The 21,086-nt window shown below is 31.0% G+C and overlaps 1 protein-coding gene across 2 annotated transcripts in view; it reads left to right on the plus strand.

Annotated features, from left to right (window-relative positions):
- The first annotated feature begins 4,852 nt into the window (after positions 1–4,852).
- The window catches only part of LOC126733783 (V-type proton ATPase 116 kDa subunit a 1), an 84,335-nt gene continuing 68,101 nt past the window's right edge, over positions 4,853–21,086 (plus strand). The window contains exon 1 of one of the 2 annotated variants that reach the window (XM_050437181.1): positions 4,853–5,070. The gene's annotated coding sequence lies outside the window, so the exon portion shown is untranslated. The remainder of the gene's footprint in view (positions 5,071–21,086) is intronic. The other variant, XM_050437183.1, reaches the window with a different exon arrangement.

Consider the following 21,086-nt stretch of genomic DNA (forward strand, 5'->3'; position numbering starts at 1 on the left):
TAGGACTTACTAAAAAACAATCATTCTGTAATTTTTTTATTGAATTTGCCGTTTCCGCTGTTAGTGAACTTCTGTAAACAACATCTCCATAATCCATAATAGACAAGACCAAACTGTTACAGAGAAAATATTTTGTCATTGACGGTATATATTTCTTAATGATCCAGAGTTTCCTCAAACGCATATAGGCAATACCTAGTTCCTTCATTTCCTACTTTTCTTTCCTACCTTTTCGCTTCACATGTGCATTAAAAGATTGTTCAGAATCCAGATAAATACCTTAAAATGAAACTTCCTTCACTATTGGAAGGCGTGTATCATTTATTTTAGGAACAAAATTCTCGGACACTCTTAAATTTTAGTTTGGTACCATCAAGAAATATTACAGACTAATTAGAAGGGTTAAGTTTTAAATTGTGATTTTTGGCAAAATTATTAAGATGATTCAAGTCAGTATTAAAACAGCTTTGTGCGGTTTGCACCTTTACTAATTCTAATCTTTTAATGTTCTGAGGGTAAACTTTTCTTTAGTTGAGGGAAGCTTCTTTCGATTATGCCTTTTTTTCGTGACGAGCCAACGCCTGATTCCTTAACCATAATCCCTAATAACACCGTATTATTATATTTGGACATAAAATGCAGAATTCTTTAGTCTTAGAAATCTACTGGTCGTGTTCTGAACTACTGAGCGTCTATCAAAGTAAATTCTTCTTTTGCATTACATGTTGCCTGTACATTTATGCTAAAGTAACCTCTTCTGTTATAGTATTCGTCTTCATGCTCAGATGGTTTCGGAACACTTATATGTGTACAATAATTAGCACAAAATGCACAAGGAAACTGATACTTAGCACTCCACTCTTGTTGTGCTTCAGCAATATTATTTAAAGAAAAACGTCACCAAATAAGTGATTTTAATTAAAACAAATTTCCCAGTTTTACTGACTGTTGTTCGATGAACACCTTCATCCTTTTCGACTCCAATTTGAAATCGAGGATCACTTAAAAATTGATGAAATATCTACAGTGCGTCCCAGGATGAGCGAATTTATACGTAAAAATAACAAAAAATGTTGTAGTTAAAATTTGACCGTTTGGCATCCAGCCCTGCTTGATTCAAAAATAAAATTTAGCATATTTTTATTTTTTAAAAATCAAGCATGCCTTGATACGAGCATTTTTTAAAGTTTATGAGCAGGTAAAGTAGTATTTTTAGGCAAGATATAAAAAAAGTTGTTTAGAATGCAAAATTATGCCCGAATACCGAATTTCATAAGCATAGGCCTACTTTCATTTTTACATTTTGTGTACCAATTAATGTTTTTATTCATAATTAATTATTATAACAAAAATTAACTAATCTATTTATCTAATAGTTAAATCACTGATCTAAGAGTTACAAACCGTCCTCAAAAAAATGTTTGTAATAAAATATACATGTAGTACGTCTAATTTAACAAGAAAATTTATTTCATATATAGGGTCTACCAATAAGAATGATATAAGTTTAAATTGTTAAAAAATAAAAACGAAATGGTTAATTTCTATGATTGATATTTCATGTTGTAGTTTATTATGTAACATTATGTTTTAAACAAAATATCATTAAGATGTCTCCCTCGGCTACAGCGGCAGACGTTTAGACGATGAACCCAATTTTCAATCACTTTTTCTAACATGTTGGGCTGAATTTCGCGAATAACCCTAGTTATGTTAACTTTCAATTCATTGATGGTTTGAGGATTGTTAGAATACACCTTCGACTTCACATATCCCCAAAGAAAAAAGTCCAGGGGAGTAAGATCACAGGACCTTGGTGGCCAGTTGATATTGCCATGTCGCAAAATTATTCGATCTTCAAAACGCTCTCTTAATAAATTAATTGTGGCTCGGGCGGTGTGTGATGTTGCTCCGTCCTGTTGAAACCAATTCTGTTCGAAGTCTCCACCATCAATAATTGCAGGCCAAAGAAAGTTTGTTATCATGTCGTGGTAGCGCTCTCCGTTGACTGTCACAGTACGCCCCCCTGCATCCTCAAAAAAGTATGGACCGATAATTCCACCGACATGCAAAGCACACCACACAGTCACTTTTAACGGGTGTAATGGCACCTGTACTAATTTCTGGGGATTGTTCTGACACCAGAAGCGGCAATTTTGCGTATTGAGAACGCCACTAAGACAAAAATGGGCTTCATCTGAAAAGATGATTTGTTTCCCAAAATCGGCATTTTGTTCCAACTGCAACAGGGCCCAGTCGGTAAACGTTCTTCGCAAACCATGGTCAGCAGGCTTCAATTCTTAAGTTAGAACCATCTTATATGGATGTAGGCCTAAGTCTTTCTTCAAAATGCGCCACAGAGACATTGGTGAAATGCCTAATTGCTGAGCACAGCGCAAAACAGACACATTGTTATTCGCGTCAACACTTTCTCTTGCAGCGGCGATATTTTCAGCGGTCCTTGCGCTTTTTTGTCGCGTTGCTGGCTTATTATCCAGAAGAGTGTACTCCCGTTCAAACTTATTAATTGTGCGCCTTATTGCAAGCTCTGAAGGCCGTCCACGATGGCCAAAATCTTCTCTAAGAGCACGATAACAGGCTCTAACCGATTGCGCATTTTCGTAATACCTTTTCACGATAGCTATACGTTGCTCTTGACTTAAACGATTCATGATGAAATGTCAAAGTATACTTAACATAACTGACGCTTGATCCTCGTCTTGACACATACCATTTTGCGTACATGGCCCACTAAACTTCTATCACTTCTATTGGTAGACCCATTACTTATTTTAAATTTATTCAATGTAGGTAGCTACTTCCATTATAGAAACATTTTTCAATATCTTTTCTAAATATTTAAAAAGAATTTCTAATTTCTTTAATTACAAGCATCTCTAATTCTTTGTTTTAGTAATTCCCTGTCATTTGGTAATGGTTCGGAATAAACAGTTTGCTCAGAATTGCTTGAGCCGGGCGGCCCCATAAATAGGAATCAGAAATGGTTACCTCAGGTGACCTTGATTCTATTCAACCATTGTTCTATTCAACCATTCTGCTACTCGAATAGTGGAGTGCGCTGGACAGCCGTCGTGTTGAATATAAAGATATATTCTTTGATCAACTGGTGAAGGTTCTAAGTATTTTTCAAAAAATCTTTCCAAAATTTGAAGATACGTTTCTTGATTAAGAGATCCTTCAATAAAGTATGGTCCAATAATACCTAAATGGTAAGATATGGCGCCCTATACGTTGACTTTTTGAAAATATTGCCTTGGATTACAAAATTTGGCGTTTCATTGGACCAAAACCGACAATTTTGGGATGAAATTACAGAATTTGTCGTGAAAGTAGGTTCGTCCGAGAATATTATTTTTTAATGAAAATCCCTGTTCTCTAAAATTTTATCGCCTAACCAAGCAGAAAATAATAAACGGTGCGATTGTTGGCATGATAAATCTTTGTAATTCAGATTTGCTTATGTTCAGCACCGCCGAGCTCTCAATGACATCCGAGGGTTCTCAGCAATTGACTCCAAAGCAAGGATTGTAGCAGCATCGTTGTCATCGTATCTCTTTTTCTGCTTTTTTTAATCTCAACACTACCCGTGGCCTCAAAAATTTTAATTAGTTGTCTCGCAGAAGATATTGTTACTTCAACTTGCGGATATTTTTCATGAAAAAGATTTAAAACGTATTTTAACGACATACTATTTCCACTACCATACGATTGCACAATGAAAATTTTCTGCTCCAGATTTAACATTTTTCTGTAAATTCTGATAATATCAATAACTTTGATAAACTTTACAATAAGATAATGACATAAGTATGTTTTTTGTAAATAACTTTGACAGTGACAATGTTTTATAATATAATAAATAATAATAAATAATTTAAACGTAAAAATCAAAGTAGGCCTACGGTTGTAAAATTCGGTATTCGGGCATAATTTTGCATTCTTAACAACTTTTTTTTATACATTTTTTTTATATCTTGCCTAGAAATACTCCTTTACCTATTCATAAAATTTAAAAAATACTCGTATCAAGGTATGCTTGATTTAAAAAAAAATAAAAATATGCTAAATTAATTTTTTTAATCAAGCAGGGTTGGATGCCAAACGGTCAAATTTCAACCTCAATTTTTTTTGTAATTTTTACGTATAAATTCGCTCATCCTGGGACACACTGTATATTTTTTATCTAGAATTTAAGGCTCCCCTGCTTGCTTTTCCAGTATTTTTAATGAAATTTTTTGCTAACCACTCCACAGCCGAAACTCAGTCCGTTGAGAATAATATTTTTACCACAAAAAAAAACAGAACATACTTAAAGCAAACAAAATAAACTTTAGTTTAAGCTACAGCTTAATATTATTCACAAAAATTTTAGCTTTTGCTATAAAAAAGGTAGTTGAAGTTCATACTAGATAAAATTCTAGTCTATTCACACTTTCCAAACTCAGCCGCTTGCTGTATTTTAGATACACATGATTTGAAAATACATAATTAAGAACAGAACAGATTTTCACTGTACAATATAGCTAAATGCTGTATGTATGGTCACCGTAGTATTATATTTTATTACTGTATATATTTTTACAGGAATAAATTAGTCTACCTTTAAAAATTACTGGACACATTTTAGGCTATTATCATCGCGATAACCTTCCTAAAAATAGCATACATTTAATTATCATTCCTTTAATTCGGGAGGTCGAGTTTTACTACCTCATTGGCATTGTTCTTTTTCTTTCTCTCTTTTCAAACGTCTACTATCTCCGTCGAACAGCGCAGCATATTGAACTATAGCGTGGCGGGACCTGACATTTAAACTTTACTGTTTATTTTTGTGTGTGTAGTCCACTCGGTTTAACCGGACGATAAAAAACTACATCAATGTGATAAACTTTTATATATCGACGTGATTTTAGTAAATTTTAATTTTGTTATTTTTAAATATGTGATGTCCCCGTGAATACCCAGTGTAAGTTTTTAGTTATTTAGAAATAACTGGTTGGTGGTTCAGTGATAAGTTTGTTTGGGAAGATATATTTTCTAATAAAAAAGGTAAATACAAATAAATTAAATTCTGTCTTCAAATAAACTTAAAGTCTTTTAGGTACAAACTTTATGTAATTGATTTTGGAAGCCTATAGGCATAAAATCCATCAATAAACCTATATATATATATATATATATATATATATATATATATATATATATATATATTTTCCTAGGTTTTTATTTGTATTCCTATGGCTTAAAGGGAATATACAAATTGTATAGTAATTTTTGTCGAATTATAAATAAGTGGATATTAATTGCTGAGTAGCGCAAGTCCCTATAATTTTTTTAACAGAAACTTGGCTTATACAAGTAGGGTATAGGATCGCCCAAGAGTACGTACTTAATTAATTTTGTTTAGTCAAAACTCAACAAAACTCAAACTGTTTTAAACCAAAACTTTATTTAAAATATTATGGGTTATATATTAATATAACCTTAAAATATAGACCAAACGATAAGTTTTAACACTGAACAGAAATATGAAGATTTTTATAAAAATAAGAAAATGCGTACTTTTAGATCCTAAAGAGTATGCAAAACAAAATAATGCCTAAAAACTATTATTATATGTTTCTATATGGCTTAATAAAGCCGAAAGTTAATCGCTATTTTGCTTATCAGAATCAGCCTGAACTTTTCTTTCTGCGCCCTTCTTTATTTTCTTTCCTTCGGTTTCTTGTACTAAACTTTCTTTGTAAAAACTTGACGATGAAATTTCGGATTTTCTTGACTTGTCTCTTCTTACTTGCACATGAGTTGCTTTCGGAAGAGGCATGATCATTTTAGGTGTAAATCGTAAAACACTTGGACCGGGTTCACATGGTTCAACCACTGTCTTAAAAGTAATTACTAATTGTGGACTACGCATTCTAGTTTGCCTTTTTTCGGTCAATTTTTAATTTTGTAAATTTAGTATTTGATCCCGTATATCCGCAAGAGTGCTTTTTATCCTCTTCATCAAATAAGTTATTAATAGGCGAACGGGTCGCTTCAATTTCCGATTGGTTTTCTTTAGTCACCTCCAGTTGCGGTCTATCTGTGATATCCGATGGCGCAAAATCTGCATCACTGAAAATGTCGGGATTATATGGATATATTCCTGTGCAGCTAAAAGATTTTTCGCAAATTTGGATAGTGGCTGCTTTGGAATAGTGGCACGTCCAGGTTTGGTAACCATCCATTTATCACATTCATTTGAAAATGCCCTTTTTAAAGGAAATGAAAAATCCCCTATCCAATGGTTAAATCTTATGACTAGCATGAGACGGTATAGGGTTAATAAAGTTATAAAATTACTTCTTGCGAATAAAATGGCACTCAATGAGCAATGAGATATATGATTAATCAGAAATAACTCAGTGTTCATGTAGCCCGAATCTGATATAATTTTTAAGGCCCAGGTGGTACTCCAAAAAAAAGTTCATCTTTCATTGGTTTCCTTCCAAAAATAAGCCCTGGTGGAACCCAACCCCTGCTGTTACTAACTGGCTTCGTTCTGCTGACACTATATTTAACACAGTTTTCTTGCCTTTTGTAGCATAAACATTAGGAAGCTTGTTTGGCACGGTAGATAGTCCTGTTTCATCTATATTAAAAACTTTATGTGGTGGGAATTTAAAATTTTCGTACACTGTTTTTAAGTTTTTGAAAAATCGTTCACATTGAACCCTATTAAATCCGATTGCGCGACCCAGACTACATTTTTTCCAGAGCTCTAAGGCGCAATTCACAGTATTCGCACAGAAAGGGCGTATGGCGGTGGCGTGGGACTGGCATGAAGCTGGAATGGAGCAAACGTGACGCGCACAATTCACATAGAAAGGGATTTAATGTAACGTACATGACTGTGTAGTAAAGTTACAATACTTTCGGATGACGAAGATGATCAAGATATGTTGAACCTTGTAAATTTAGCTAACATTCAAAGGCAAAGGAGTTACTGAATACATCCCTTGTGGTTAGATAAAGAAAAGACTGGTGGTTCGTTTAATGTTATGCGGGAGCTCAATATGTACCCTGAATGTTTTTAAAGTTTCTATCGAATGTCTGTTCAATGTTTCTATAAAATACTAGTAAGGGTTTAGTAAGAGTTAATATTGAGAAGAAACCTACAAATTGAGGAGAACTTGTCAGTTCAGAGAAAAGGTTGTTAATAACGCTGAGGTAATTTGAAGAAAATATATTTAAGTGAATTTATTTCTGGTTAATCTAAAACAAAAAAAATAACGATAATGTTATCCTAATATTAATTATTGTATTGTATAAATCTACTCAAATGAAATTCATCCGTGTTCCTGTGCGGTACTGAATCTAGATTTCTATTTACCGAATCTTCAATCCAAGATTGAGAACTATCCATTGGGATAGTAGAGGCTTCAGGAATGGTTGAGGATAGTATTTGCTTGGCTAAATTCAAAATTCCAATTTTGAAACGCCGCTTCTGAACAGAATTCATGGACTTAAAAACGCCAGGTCTAGGTCAGGAGGATCTATTATGGCATTCGTTTTCGTGCTGTCTTGGATCTCTAGCAATTGTTGCGTTTTTTCAAAGTACTGGTAAGCTTGCTGGTGGAGCTCATTAATAGCGGTTGAGGCTGCTAACTTCTTTTTTTTCTAAAATCATCTTTCTGTAGTAGTATTTTAGGTGCTCTCATTGCTATCGGTTGATCATCGATGGATGTACTGGAAGATGGTACAGGTAACCGAGAGGAACGACTGGATAGAATGTTATAAGGTGAGAGTACATCGGCATTGGAGTTGTCTTTAGACTCATTAGATTGTGACCCCGTTTCAGCTGCGTGGTGGCTCGATGATACTTCAGACTCTTGATCCACGTTGCCTTTGCTCTTACAAGACTTTAAGAAAGGATCCAAAAAGGAGAGACGTGAAGCCAAATAATATTCTTTGACTCGTTTTATTCCTTGTCCTGATTTTGTTTTTAATTTGGCTTTATATTTTGAGTAGCTTTCTCGTATGTTTTTCCAGCGGTCTTTACACTCGGTTACTGAAACAAAAGTATAATTTCTAAGGTTAATACGAGTTTAAACATCTTTTGTTAATAAACACGTACATACTTACCATTTTTACTGAATTTATTTGTTATTTTTTCCCATGCTTGATCTTGTGCACTTCTATTGCAGTAATCCGACCTTTTATAGTCGTATAGAATTGCATACTGTTGCACGTCTTCACAGAACTCGTATTAAATAAATAATCATCCCGCATTTTACCAAATAGACAAAAAGAAGCAATATAAACCGCTGTTTCCGCTATTTTATTTTCGGTATTAAACCTATGCAGAATTTTGTTTACTATGGCATATTGAAACGCCATTGACCTAACGTCTTTCATACGCAGACCATAAAACATTGCATCCAAATCTATAATATGGTCAGCTAACTCCTTTTCTTGCTCTTTTGAAAATATGGGTTTGAACCTACCCAAACTAGAAGGAACAGTGCCCTAAAATAAAAATTTTTACTTCTCGCAATCTTTTTCCTAATGTACACTCATTTACATCAAATGATCTAGCAACTAATCTTTTACTCTCTCCTTTTAAAATACGATCTGTCGCCTCATCAAGCATTTTTTGGGTGAATTTTAACGTTCTGTTGCTCTTAGGTTTGTATTTACCCATCATGAAAAACTAAAAAAAAAACTAATTGTAGAAAATAAAACCTATATCGCATGTGTACTCTTTGGGTGCGTACTCTTAGAACTCAGGCGCAGACTTCAGCATTTTAAATACAAATTTAGGCAACCAGCAAAACTTCGATTTATGCCGGTAAAGATGGAGTGTAGGAATCATTATATGATAATATTAAAGTTTTTAATCTTAATAATATTTTTGAAAAAGTATTAACTTTTAGTATTATTCTCATGTCACTTACCTAAAGTCTAAAAAATTACAAATAAACACAGAAAAACTTTTTTTTTGGGATAAACTCGATCTATTAATTTCAAATAGCCAAGAACAAAACTTACGCTTTTCAGACGGCTGATAACGAACTGCTGACCACAGAACACAAATATATAGAGAAGTGGTGGTTTCATACAAACTGAAATTCTTTTGACAAATCAGCTAGCGTCCTCTCGCTTGGCAACGGAAACTGTTGTAACTAACTTGACAGTTTAACCTGCCTAATTGGACCAATCAAAATGGTAGAAAGGCGTGGCTAAATTAAGGCGGGAAATAAAATTTCATTTAATGATAATATCTAAAACAAACGCCTAATCAAAAAGGTTACTCATAGGGAAAAGAGCCTTTTTAATTAGGTGTTAGCATCAGATATTGATCTAAATAAAAATAAAACTTTTCAGCTTTATTTTACATATCTAAATGAGTTAATTTACTGCAATAATCAATTGACCATTGTGTACGACATATCACCAATTGGACAAATGAAAATAAAACAACGTTTTTCTTTAATACATTTATTATTTAATTTTCCTGAAAAAAAATTACTTAAAATGATATACATAATATACAATAATTTATTATAACAGACATTATATAAATTAGAATTAATCTAAAAATGTTTTAAAGTATTTTGTTAGCACTGATCTACCCTAATTTTAAACAGATTAGAAAAGGTTGTCAAAATTTTTGTGCTAATTTCTCATCATACATCTAGAGGCATTCCCATTAGGTTAATAATATCCTCATTTTATTTACACATTGACTCAATAGAGGATGAATTATCCTTATTTAATATGTACTTGTATCTGTTTCCTAAAGAAAAATTAAACAGATTTAAAAAATTAATTAACAATTCTATAGCAGTATTATCTAAACAAACAATATATCCATCTACAAAACAAAATAAACTCTTTGAAAATGAAAAAAACTTTTTAATAATACTAAATATAATACTAAAATATAATACTACCTCTATACTCTTATAATACTAACAACATATCTTGGAACTATAATATTAATAAAAACTTAATTCAAGGACAGATGCTTACATAAAATAAAAAGAAACTCTTAAAAAAACACAAGTTGTAAGAAAAACATTACGTCTGATGCATTCCGGGTGCTCAGGTCCATTAGTCCATTAGTCTCTATACCTATGTCTCGTCTCAGTGAACACAGGAAGTGGTATGATACGAGCATGAAATATAATAAAAAAATAGGCAGTGCAAACCTTATAAATCAATTTACTAAATGATTCATGTGAAAAAAAGACAAAAAATTTTTTAAATAAATATGTATTGTAGTGTAAAGCCAGCAGTATCAGCATTATTAAAATTTGTGGAGAGAACTGATCAGAAGAAATTCCATAGCTCAAAGTCTTAATAAAATTTACATTGCATATCGCTCTCCATGTTTTTCTTGTAATGGGAACTGAAGGAAATTAAAAAAATCTTTAAATACTATGTTTCTCGGAACTATTTAAAATATACATATTCTTACATCAAGGAAATTTTCAGGAAAATTTTAATACATTTTTAATTGTGGAATAGAAAATGAGGCCATACATTTTGTAATATGTATTTATAATAATCAAGTTAAAAATTAAATACTTAAGTTAAAAAAGTGAAACTTCTCCATTGAAATCAACTGAATTTGATTTTATTAAAGACTAAAGATTGACAATACAAAAACATAATAGTAATAAATAAAATCAGATTTTCTTACCAGAAACCTGGAATTGCTTGCTGCAAATCAATTAAAACATTACTCCCAATATTGAAAGAGAACTTTTTAGAAAAATGTCATGAATTTAAAATAACATCCTTAAAACAAATAGCAAACTCAACTCACGCTTGCATTCATTGAAATGAAAAACAAACTCAAATGGTATGACAATGACAAATGATGTTCTCAGTCAATGTCAACAGCTGTCTGTCAATTTTGCCAAGCAAGATGGCCGACATACGATACCGATTTTTCGTTATACAAGCATCATACATGTGCTGCTGACCATAGAACACTAATATAAAGCTAACCAAATGACTACTGGAAGAGTTGGATAAGTATGCAAAAATGGTGACCACGTACTCTTAGGAAACGCGTACTCTTGTGCGATCCTACCTTACCGTTTTATACATACAAGTTAAATAGGAAATAAACATCATTTGACTCTTGTTTCTTCTGGTTTTACCGGAAATGACCATAAGTATTTTATTTTTAACCAGATAAGCACAATATTGTTACATCTTTTGACAGAAAGTAGAAAATGTGACCGATGATATCCTACTAGCCATTTTTTGATATTTATTGAATATTTTAAAAACTAAAACACAAAAATATTTTGTTTTTAGTTTTCCACGTATTTTGCCTGCCAGTAATTTTCTAATTCCTATTATGATATTAAGCTACATTTATCTCATTTAAAAACGAGCCTGGAGGTATAAATATGGTTTTAAACATTTCATGGGACCTAAAATATGAAGAAAATACATAATTTTAAAGTAATATGTCACAAAAAGCTAAGTGTCGCAAAAGTTAAATATCAGAATTTTCATTACAACCAAAATAAATGACTATATGGAGTATTACATTTAAAACAACTAAGTTATAGCTTATTTGTCCTTTTATCAAGATATTTATGACAGATGCCGAATTTCACATTTTTCACCTTATACACCACAGTTATTTTTAGTTACCATTATATTTTAAACAAATTGTTATATTTTGTTAACTAGAAAAACTACCATCGTAGACATCAATTCGAACTCCTAAATACTAACATTCTTTACGGGCAAATAGCACGGGGGACATACAATAAAAGAAAATTTAATATTAATTAAAACACTGTACGGAACGTTATACGCAACCAATATAATTTATGTATAATCAATTATTAATAATGTTTTATGGAGTATGTGGTAAAAACCCATCCCTAGTCCAATTTATGCGTCATCCAATTCAACCTAGTTAGAATATTATTAATAAATAGTAAAATATAGTACGTTTTATTTTAGTAGATTATTATAGGAAAACAATGGGAGTGGTGACATATTGAGGTCTGAAAAAAAATTAGCATTGGATACTTCCAGTTAGACCGAAACTGGTTGTCAACTAGTATATTTTAATTATCACCTTTAATATTTTTTAATTTTTAAAAGTTTCGCCATATTTTGTTGAAGTACGTATAATTGATAATTATATTAACGGTTCTACAGTTGTCATTTTGGATACTTTAAAAAATATAAATATAAAATTTAAACGGTTTATTATCTTAATTTTTATTATAGGCCAAACAACATAATTAAATACTTATGCCACAGTCTAACACATTCAAGTCACTTGACCCTTTTCGACTAACCGTCCGCACCTGCCGACGCCGTCCCTCTCGCCTATCGGAGTTTATCGATCCCCCGCATGCGGGGGATTTATACCGGTTCGTCGACGAAATGTGGTTATAGGGTTGACTCGGTTCAGTTTATTTTCGACGTTTACCGAGTGTGCCAATATTTTTTGTTTTTGTGAATTTAATATTCTGTCATTTAGTGCTAGTTTTATGGACTTTTACTTTAATATAATTTATATTAAATCCTGGAAAATGGAAAATATATGTATATAAAATAATATATAAAATATGGAAAATCCCCAAACAAGTAAAAGTAAAGGATTAAATAAAGGGTGTCTAAATTAAGTGTCTGAACCAAATGATTCCTCTTAAGTAACCAGGTCAATCAAAAAAATAAAGATAATCGGTACAACCCTACGTTTTTATTATTGAGAATAATAATGCTGGATTGAATAAAATAAGAAATAAAATAAGACTAAAATAAGAGTTCAATTTACACAAACCCCCATAAGGCATTTATACAGCAAAATAAAATAAGAAGTTGACCAAAATGCAACTAATTTTTATTTGAAAACGAAAGTACGCACGGCGTTTTGGTCAGAAAACCCATTGAAAGACAAAGAGATAAAATTTACCTGGTATGTAATTGGTCAATTTCTTGAAATATACCTGGCATGTGATTGGTAATTCCTTATTTCTTATTTTATTTTATTTTGCTGTTTAAATGCATAAATGTCAAATAAGGCCTTATTTTATTCTATTTGTCTGTATAAATTCGGCTTAACTAGTCGGCAATTAAGGTATACATTTAGGTTTACACCCTTTATATTAGGTACACCTTTATTAAGATTAAAGGGTTTTTACGGGATTCTAGTTTTCTTAACAACATTCCTAAGGTTTTGACTCAAATGTAAGCGTTTTATTAGTATTATAAAAAGAAATAAAAGCAAAGAAAAATGGCGACTGAATGCATACATAAATATATTACCTATTACCTAGTTGTTGTTTATTTAATGTGTCACAATGAATAGGCGTCAAAACTCATCAAAATATTTTAAAATAAAAAAACCTTGATTTTACCCAATAATATTATTAAACTTAATACTTTCCTTATTGCCCCCCGTAAACGTATTTCTAATGTGAACTTTGTGGACGGACTTGTATCCTGTCATGCGAGGGGTGCCGGCGTAGTTTACGAGTGATTTACGACCGCTTATAAAAAAAGGCGGCATTTTGAGGCGATCAAAGAAGTGATTCTACTTGTTGAAATCTATATACTTTGCTTATGCCGTATTATGATTGTACTATTCATCTGTGGTAACTGTAACCGCGAAGAAAGGGGGAAGCAGGCCATAAATACTGTAAAAAAGCAATTTCGGACTTGGTCTCGAGACATTCTCAGTGGGGCACACTATCAATAAAAAAAATATTGGATATTTTACCTGTTTTTTTATTTTTATAACCAAGAATAAATGCGATTGATTTTGTACACCTGTATTATTGGACTAAGGAAATTTCTTCTTAACACATTAAACTTTCAAGACACACGAAAACGCGATTGAAAGTAAATTTTTTAAATGTTTTTATTTTCATCATAGAAGCAGCAAGGGCGGTGTTTTGTTAGAAATGAACAAAATATTCAGAAAAAAAAATATATTTTTTTTAAACCATGGCGTACCAATTTAGCGTACATGTGCTGCAATTCCGTCCCTGGACAAGTCAAATTACTTACAATTCCTCAAAAAGTTGCCTCACAACCTATCATTTAAAACCTAAAAAATTCATTGAAATCGCTATCGAAGTGTTTTTAATACAGAGGGAAAAAACGATTTTTTTTTTTAAATTTCAACACTTTGTATTTTGGAAACTGAGCACTTTCGACCATTGATGCCCTATCTCAAACTACTTTTTTATGGCTTTTGTATATAATGTAGCATTTTTGACTATTTGAAAGGGGACACCCTGTATATTATGTACTAGTATTATGTATATAGGTATCGCGGTGATGATCATGAACGCATATGAAATGATAAATGTTTGTACAATATGTATGTTTTTTGACTATTTAGGTTGGATATTGTATTTACTAGTCTAGAGGATTTCCAAGGTATATATATTTTACCTTGAGAATTTATTTAAGAATACGTTTTTACAAAAACTTAGCTGTAAACAGCGTTATGATAAAAAAATCAAAAGAGTACGTAAATTTATGATTTTTGCACCTTTACAGTCATTATCTAACACTTTTTTTAGTTTTTTGAATACTTTGAGTGCATCCAGTTTTACATTAAATTAGTTAATTTAATAAGACTACAATTGTTATAATTGTGTCAATAAAAAACCATATTAAATTTCAGAAAAAACTTGACAATATAAATAATGCTTGTGAAATCATTAGCGTTAAGATTCAGCACAAAAAAAAACAAATATTTTCTGCTTCTATCTACCGCCCACCCTCCTCCGATATAAATTTATTCATGGATAGTTTAGAAGATCTTTTAAATTTGTAGGTACCCTTTTATGATCACGTAATTCTCACAGGAGATCTAAATATTAACTTACTACAGCAAAGTAACTCTACATCAAGATTTTACACTTTACTCCAGTCATTTAATTTAAATCAGCATATTACAGACCCCACTCGAATAAATATTAATGCTCAAACCAACACTCTTCTAGATGTAATTGTATCAAATAGTAAATTTTTTCCCAAAACCACTAAAGCAATACCAATCTCATAATATTTGTCTGATCACTGCCTAGTTTACAGTGTTTTTGATCTAATTGTTGACGTAGGGGAACGGTATTTGGAATATAGAAACTATAATGATCTCCATTATAACACCCTTGAATTAGATGCATATTGTTTGCCATGGGAAGATATTTATCACGTGAGAGATGTTAATATAAAATTAAAATTATTTAACTCCAACATTTTAACTTTAATCAATAAGCATGCTCCTATTGTTTGGAAAAACACTACTGAAAGAGAAAATAGACCATTGATTACTCCTAATATTAAATTTTTAATGAAATTGCGGGATAAAGCTTATAATAATTATCTGAAAGATAAGAGACTCACGTTTACAATATTATCGAGAACTGCGAAATTATACCAAACACGCCATTGTGCGGGAAAAAATTGCATATTTCAATTCAGTCAGTTTAAAAAAGGGAAGGATTTCTGGGCAACCGCAAAAAGACTTAACATTACTCAAGACTCAAAACTTCATGTTCCTTCTCTCTTGGCTGATCTAATTAAAATTAATAACTATTTTTCGAATTGTAACAATCGAGCTGATATTTCCTCCCATGATAAAATTTAATTTTACAGACACAATATATATGACAAAGTGATAAATAATTTTTTTATATCATTATAAGACGAAACAAGTCTATTGAAAATTGTAAATTCTATAAAAACAAATGCAGCCGGTGAAGATGGAATTTCTATACGTGATATTAAACTTTCTTTTCCATTTTGTAAAAAATCTTAGAAAACGTATATCTAGATATATGGAAACAAGCAAATATTATACCGTTACCTAAGATATCCAATACTGTAAATTTTAAGGATCTAAGACCAATTAGTATTTTACCTGCAGTTTCAAAAATATTAGAAAAACACATAATATCTAATCAATTAACCATTTTTTTAAATCAATGAGTGTAATTCCTGATTGCCAGTCTGGTTTTCGAAAAAAATTCAGTAGTACCACATCTCTAGTAAAATTCATTAATGATCCTAGAACTAATCTGGATAAAAAACAAATTTCCAACATTCGTTGGACTTTTTGATTTTAGTAAGGCTTTTGATACTATTAATCATGAAATGCTTTTAGCCAAACTAATATATTTTTGATTTTATAAGGATACAATTTGTTTTTTTTAAATCGTATCTTAAAAACCGAGCGCACTATGTTTGTTTAAAAACAGAATTTGGCAATACCATCAAATCCAACTTTTTAGACGATAGACAATAGACTTATCTAGATGACTCTTAGATATACCTTTCTTTTTCTCCGAGTGATTTTCCCATATTTCAACAAACTTTTAATGAGGAACTTAACATGATTAATCAGTATGCGCAAAATCATAAGACTTAATGCAAACAAATAATCGATTATTCTTTTTGGTAACAATAAAAATTCTTTTACATTAGGAAACTCTAAATCAATTCAAAAATTACAAAATACATGCATGCGTTTTTTATTTGATATAGCTTTCAAAAATCACATTACCCCACATTTAAATAATAATTCGATTTTATCAATGTTTATAATAAACGCAAATATCATATTTTTTGTTTATATACCGAGTAATAAAAAGTGGAGATCCACCATATCTAAGGGCACTCTTTAGTGCTCGTGACCATACTCACTCTACTAGAAATAAAACTGATTTTAATATTCGATTACATAAATCAGCCAATTTCCAAAAATCTTTTAGCTATTTTGCAATACAGATGTGGAATAGTCTTCCACATGATGTAAAAAAAATGTCGCCTTACCTTTACAAGGACTTAATTAAATCGGGTCTTCTGGAGGAGCAAAGGAGATAATTTAAACGTATTTATTTTAAGCATGTTGATATATTTGTATTGCATATCTTTAGTGGTTCTAAAAAGCTCCTCATAATTTAAATTATTTGTTTTACATTATTTATTTTTTGTTGTTGTTAATGTTCGCCTGCCTTATGCATATCTTGAGTTTCCACTAACAATTGAAATTTACATTTCATTACTTTGTATTTGCCTGGTTCTCGGTGTTCTTTTCTTTCCTTTTGCACACTTTTTTTCTGTATTTCTTGCTCCCTTTTGTGCCTCTTACCTTTAGCAAAACAAAGGTAAAAACACAAAGTCACGGTCTCATCAAATCCATATAATTTTTTAAATGCTACACGTGTTTCGCTCCTATCGGAGCATCATCAGGCCTAAAAAATACATTAAGATATTTTTCACAAAAATAACGCTTATATGGATTTGATGAGACCGTGACTTTGTGTTTTTACCTTTGTTTTGTTTTCGTTTGGTCTCTTAGAGAAAAAATGGATGATACGTTTCTATTCTTACCTTTAAGATGTATTAGTTTTTTTTCTAACTTACACTTATATATGTCAAATTTATATTTAATTTTATTTTATGTGTTAACCTGGTTCTAATATTTTGGATTTGAGCTATACCTCTATATTGCTTGTAAGTATTATAGAAAGCAGGGCTACTTCACACAAGCTTGTATTCAAACGAGTCTTGTGGATCGGTTATATAATCGCAAGGTGGTCCATATTTGTCATATTTTTTTTTATTATTGTGTTATAGCTATAACTCTGTATCTTGAGGACAAATAAAAAAGTTTTGAATTTGAATTGTTAAAGGCTATGATTTTTTAAAATTTGAGAAAAAAATTATTATGTTTGTATATTCAAAAAAGAAAATGAAGCTTGAGGAAGAGAAACAGTAGGTAAAAATATAATATTTTTTAAAAAATCACCAAGCGTGACATAGTTTTTTCGACTAAATGTTACAATTAGATACTGGAATGGCCTAAAACGTCACTTTTAATGAAATATGTCAAGAACCGTAAATTTAAAAAATACCAAAATATACAGAATTTTATATATATATAATAAGGTAACTTAATATCTATTTCCAAAACTAAATAGACAACCTATCCAGGCTACCAGAAATAATTTTCGTCAAAATTATTTCCTCACACTATGAATTTTACATTAATAAATAAGTTGTTATATATTTTTACATCAATGATAGTTTTAAGCAGCTTTTAAAATAATCATTTTTCCCCAAAGTTAATTTTTTTTTAATTTTTAATTCAAATTAAAAAAAAAAACAAGTAAAACAACCAGTTATAGAAATTTCTTCTTCTACCAGTTATGCCCTTAGGTCCATTCGGTCAACCAAATTCTTCAAATCTAAGTGCAATGCTAACAGTCTTAGATAAATGAAAAACAGTCTCTGATTATAAAAGAAAAAAAAACGATTACTTAGTATAAAATCATATAAGCAAATTACTATTAAAAACTATTTCATCATACTATTTGAACAAATCTGCAGGATATTAATCACGCTCATTACTAGGGACAATAAAGAAACGATTAATTATTATAAGGTATGTTATGTTGTTAGGTAAATGCACCTGAATGGCTTAACAAGCATAAAAAATTATCTTAAGTACGGTGGTTGCTCATCCTTAAAATTTAATAGATCGATGAGTATAAGTGGTATTTACAACTACAAGTCATGGATAAACCTCTATTATTATCTAAAATTACTGTTTTATGGTTTCTATATAGAATGCAAAAAGACATTCGCAAACCGGGCTTTTTATTTTTTTTGTTTATACTGACATAGAATTTGCCATTGTTAATAAGCTATGGTACGAATATCGCCATAATCGAATAGGAACAAGACCTTAGTTTAGTTTTATCCTTTAATCATTAAGGCATTTTGTATCTTTTCCCGGAATTTAAGTAAATGTCTTTTTCTGTTTGATCTTTTCTATGACAGCAAAAAGTCTTAAAATAAATTGTATTTAAACCTTTTCGAGTTCTTTGCAAATCTGTGAATGATCTTATTAACAAAATATTCTTACTTACACAAACTTACCAGCACTGTAATGTCATATTTAGTTTTTAATTGTGATCTCTTGCCCTAGCTCCCCTTGGAGACGGCCTTGAAAGGAATGATGAAAAAAAAATCAGAAAAAGACATAGTTATATTTTTATGAATTTCAATAAATAGCTGAATTTTTTGTGAGAAAAAATGAAATAAGTGTCTTTTGTAATATTTAATTCTTTAATAAATAGATTTCATCTCTGGATAATAATGATCTCCAAATTTAATCTAATTATTTAAGGCGCACTCCACAAACAATCTAAATTTAGTTGTGGTATATTTAAATTACACGACTTAATAATGAGCCAATGTTTACTTTACCTGATGTAAACATTGCGATATTAATAAGAATAAATTATTTTAAACTGGGCAATCTTAAGATTAATTAGTATAAACATAATCCTAAAGATGAACACAATATACCTAACAATTAAAAAAAGCAATATATGATGATGAACAAATTACCTCAAAACCTTATTATACATTATTAAAAAATAGCTTTTAACATAAAATGATTGAATAAATTATTTACCAACTAAGTTATTTCAATATTTATTATAATTTGTATTATGATAAATGATGGGCATCTTTGTGCAACGTCCATACTATGTAGACATATTTGAAATGTCACGCGTAAAGTTTATAGAACATGCCATTCCCATTTATAGGTAAAAGTTAAAGTATCATCCAGAAATACACTCAAGGATGTTCTACGTACGTATTAATGACGTTATTGGAACCGTCCAAAAACATATGTGTTACATAATATATTTCATATAAGTATCATCTGACGCTTAGTAAGGTGTGACATGAATTTTTGATAACGACTTTTCAAGTTAAGAACATTTCTTAGACAAAGGCGTAAAAAAGTTCTCTTATTTCATATATTCTTATTATATTTCAAATTGAGTGGTAATAGAAAATCTGATTTTTCGTTTATACAAATAGATTTTCACTATTCTTTGTACTACAAATTAAAACAATAATTAACTGGGACGAACAAAAAAATAACAACAAAAACTTGTAAAGACTTGTTGCTAGCAAATTTCGTTTTACTTGACCTGCAGGTAGTAAAAATATTTATTATATACCTAATAGATTATCAATATGTAACTCCATGGCCATAGATATAACATATTAGGGTCAGAGTAAAATGATATTCAAGGAGACATGGTACAAGGCTAATGATATATAATAGCGAGGTTATGGTGTACATACATAAAATAAAAATAGATAGAAACAAATAATAAAATCTATTTAAAACTAAATATTAAAGCTATATGGTAGCGTACTAGCTCTAGTTTCATCTAGCTCCCTACACCAATGGGAATAAACCAGGAATGGGCATTCCTGGTTTAACCTAAATAAACTCATTCATTCCAATATATTTTCCTTAATTTATCTCTGCAATGCAAAATAGGTATACTAGGTATTGAAATACACCCGCATGACAGAATAACCTCTACCCAATTTTAAGCCACACTCAAAAACAAATGTCCATCGAAAATCCAATTTGTCTTCTCGTGGTCATCATCTAGATATTCTTTTAGCCAATTGTCGTTTAATGTTCTCGCCATATGACCTATTAATCTACATTTTGTTCTAGTTATGTGGTCAACTATATTCTGTCTATTTTAGTGATTCCAAGCATGACTCTCTGCATATCTCTTTAGCCTACTCTCAGCTTCTCTGCTGACTTTTTGTTCTTGTTAAAGTTTCGGCTTCACACATTGTTTATACACTTTGCTCGTCAGACATATGAGTATTTCAATTTCCCAAAAGACCGCCTGACCCAAATCTATTCTAAGCTGTAACTCGTGCGTTTGATTATTCTATCAAATTTGTATTCCATGCCCGAGGTATTTTTACATGTGTGCCTCCTTTATCTCAGTCACCTATTCTGGTTCTCTGTGCAGGCACTAGATTAGTTATTATTTGGATTTTACTTGCATTTATTCGAATATCGATACTTTTGATGAGGCTACATACTATTGCTTCGAGCATCTGTACTACTACTTTGTTATCTGTGACGAGAAGGATATCATCTGCGAATCTAAGGTATGTTAGACTTTCACCATCGATATTGATGCCTCTCTATTCTCTCAAAGCAATGATTTCATTGCGTA

This window comes from Anthonomus grandis, chromosome 3 (assembly GCF_022605725.1).
Source record: "Anthonomus grandis grandis chromosome 3, icAntGran1.3, whole genome shotgun sequence".
Lineage (NCBI taxonomy): Eukaryota > Metazoa > Arthropoda > Insecta > Coleoptera > Curculionidae > Anthonomus > Anthonomus grandis.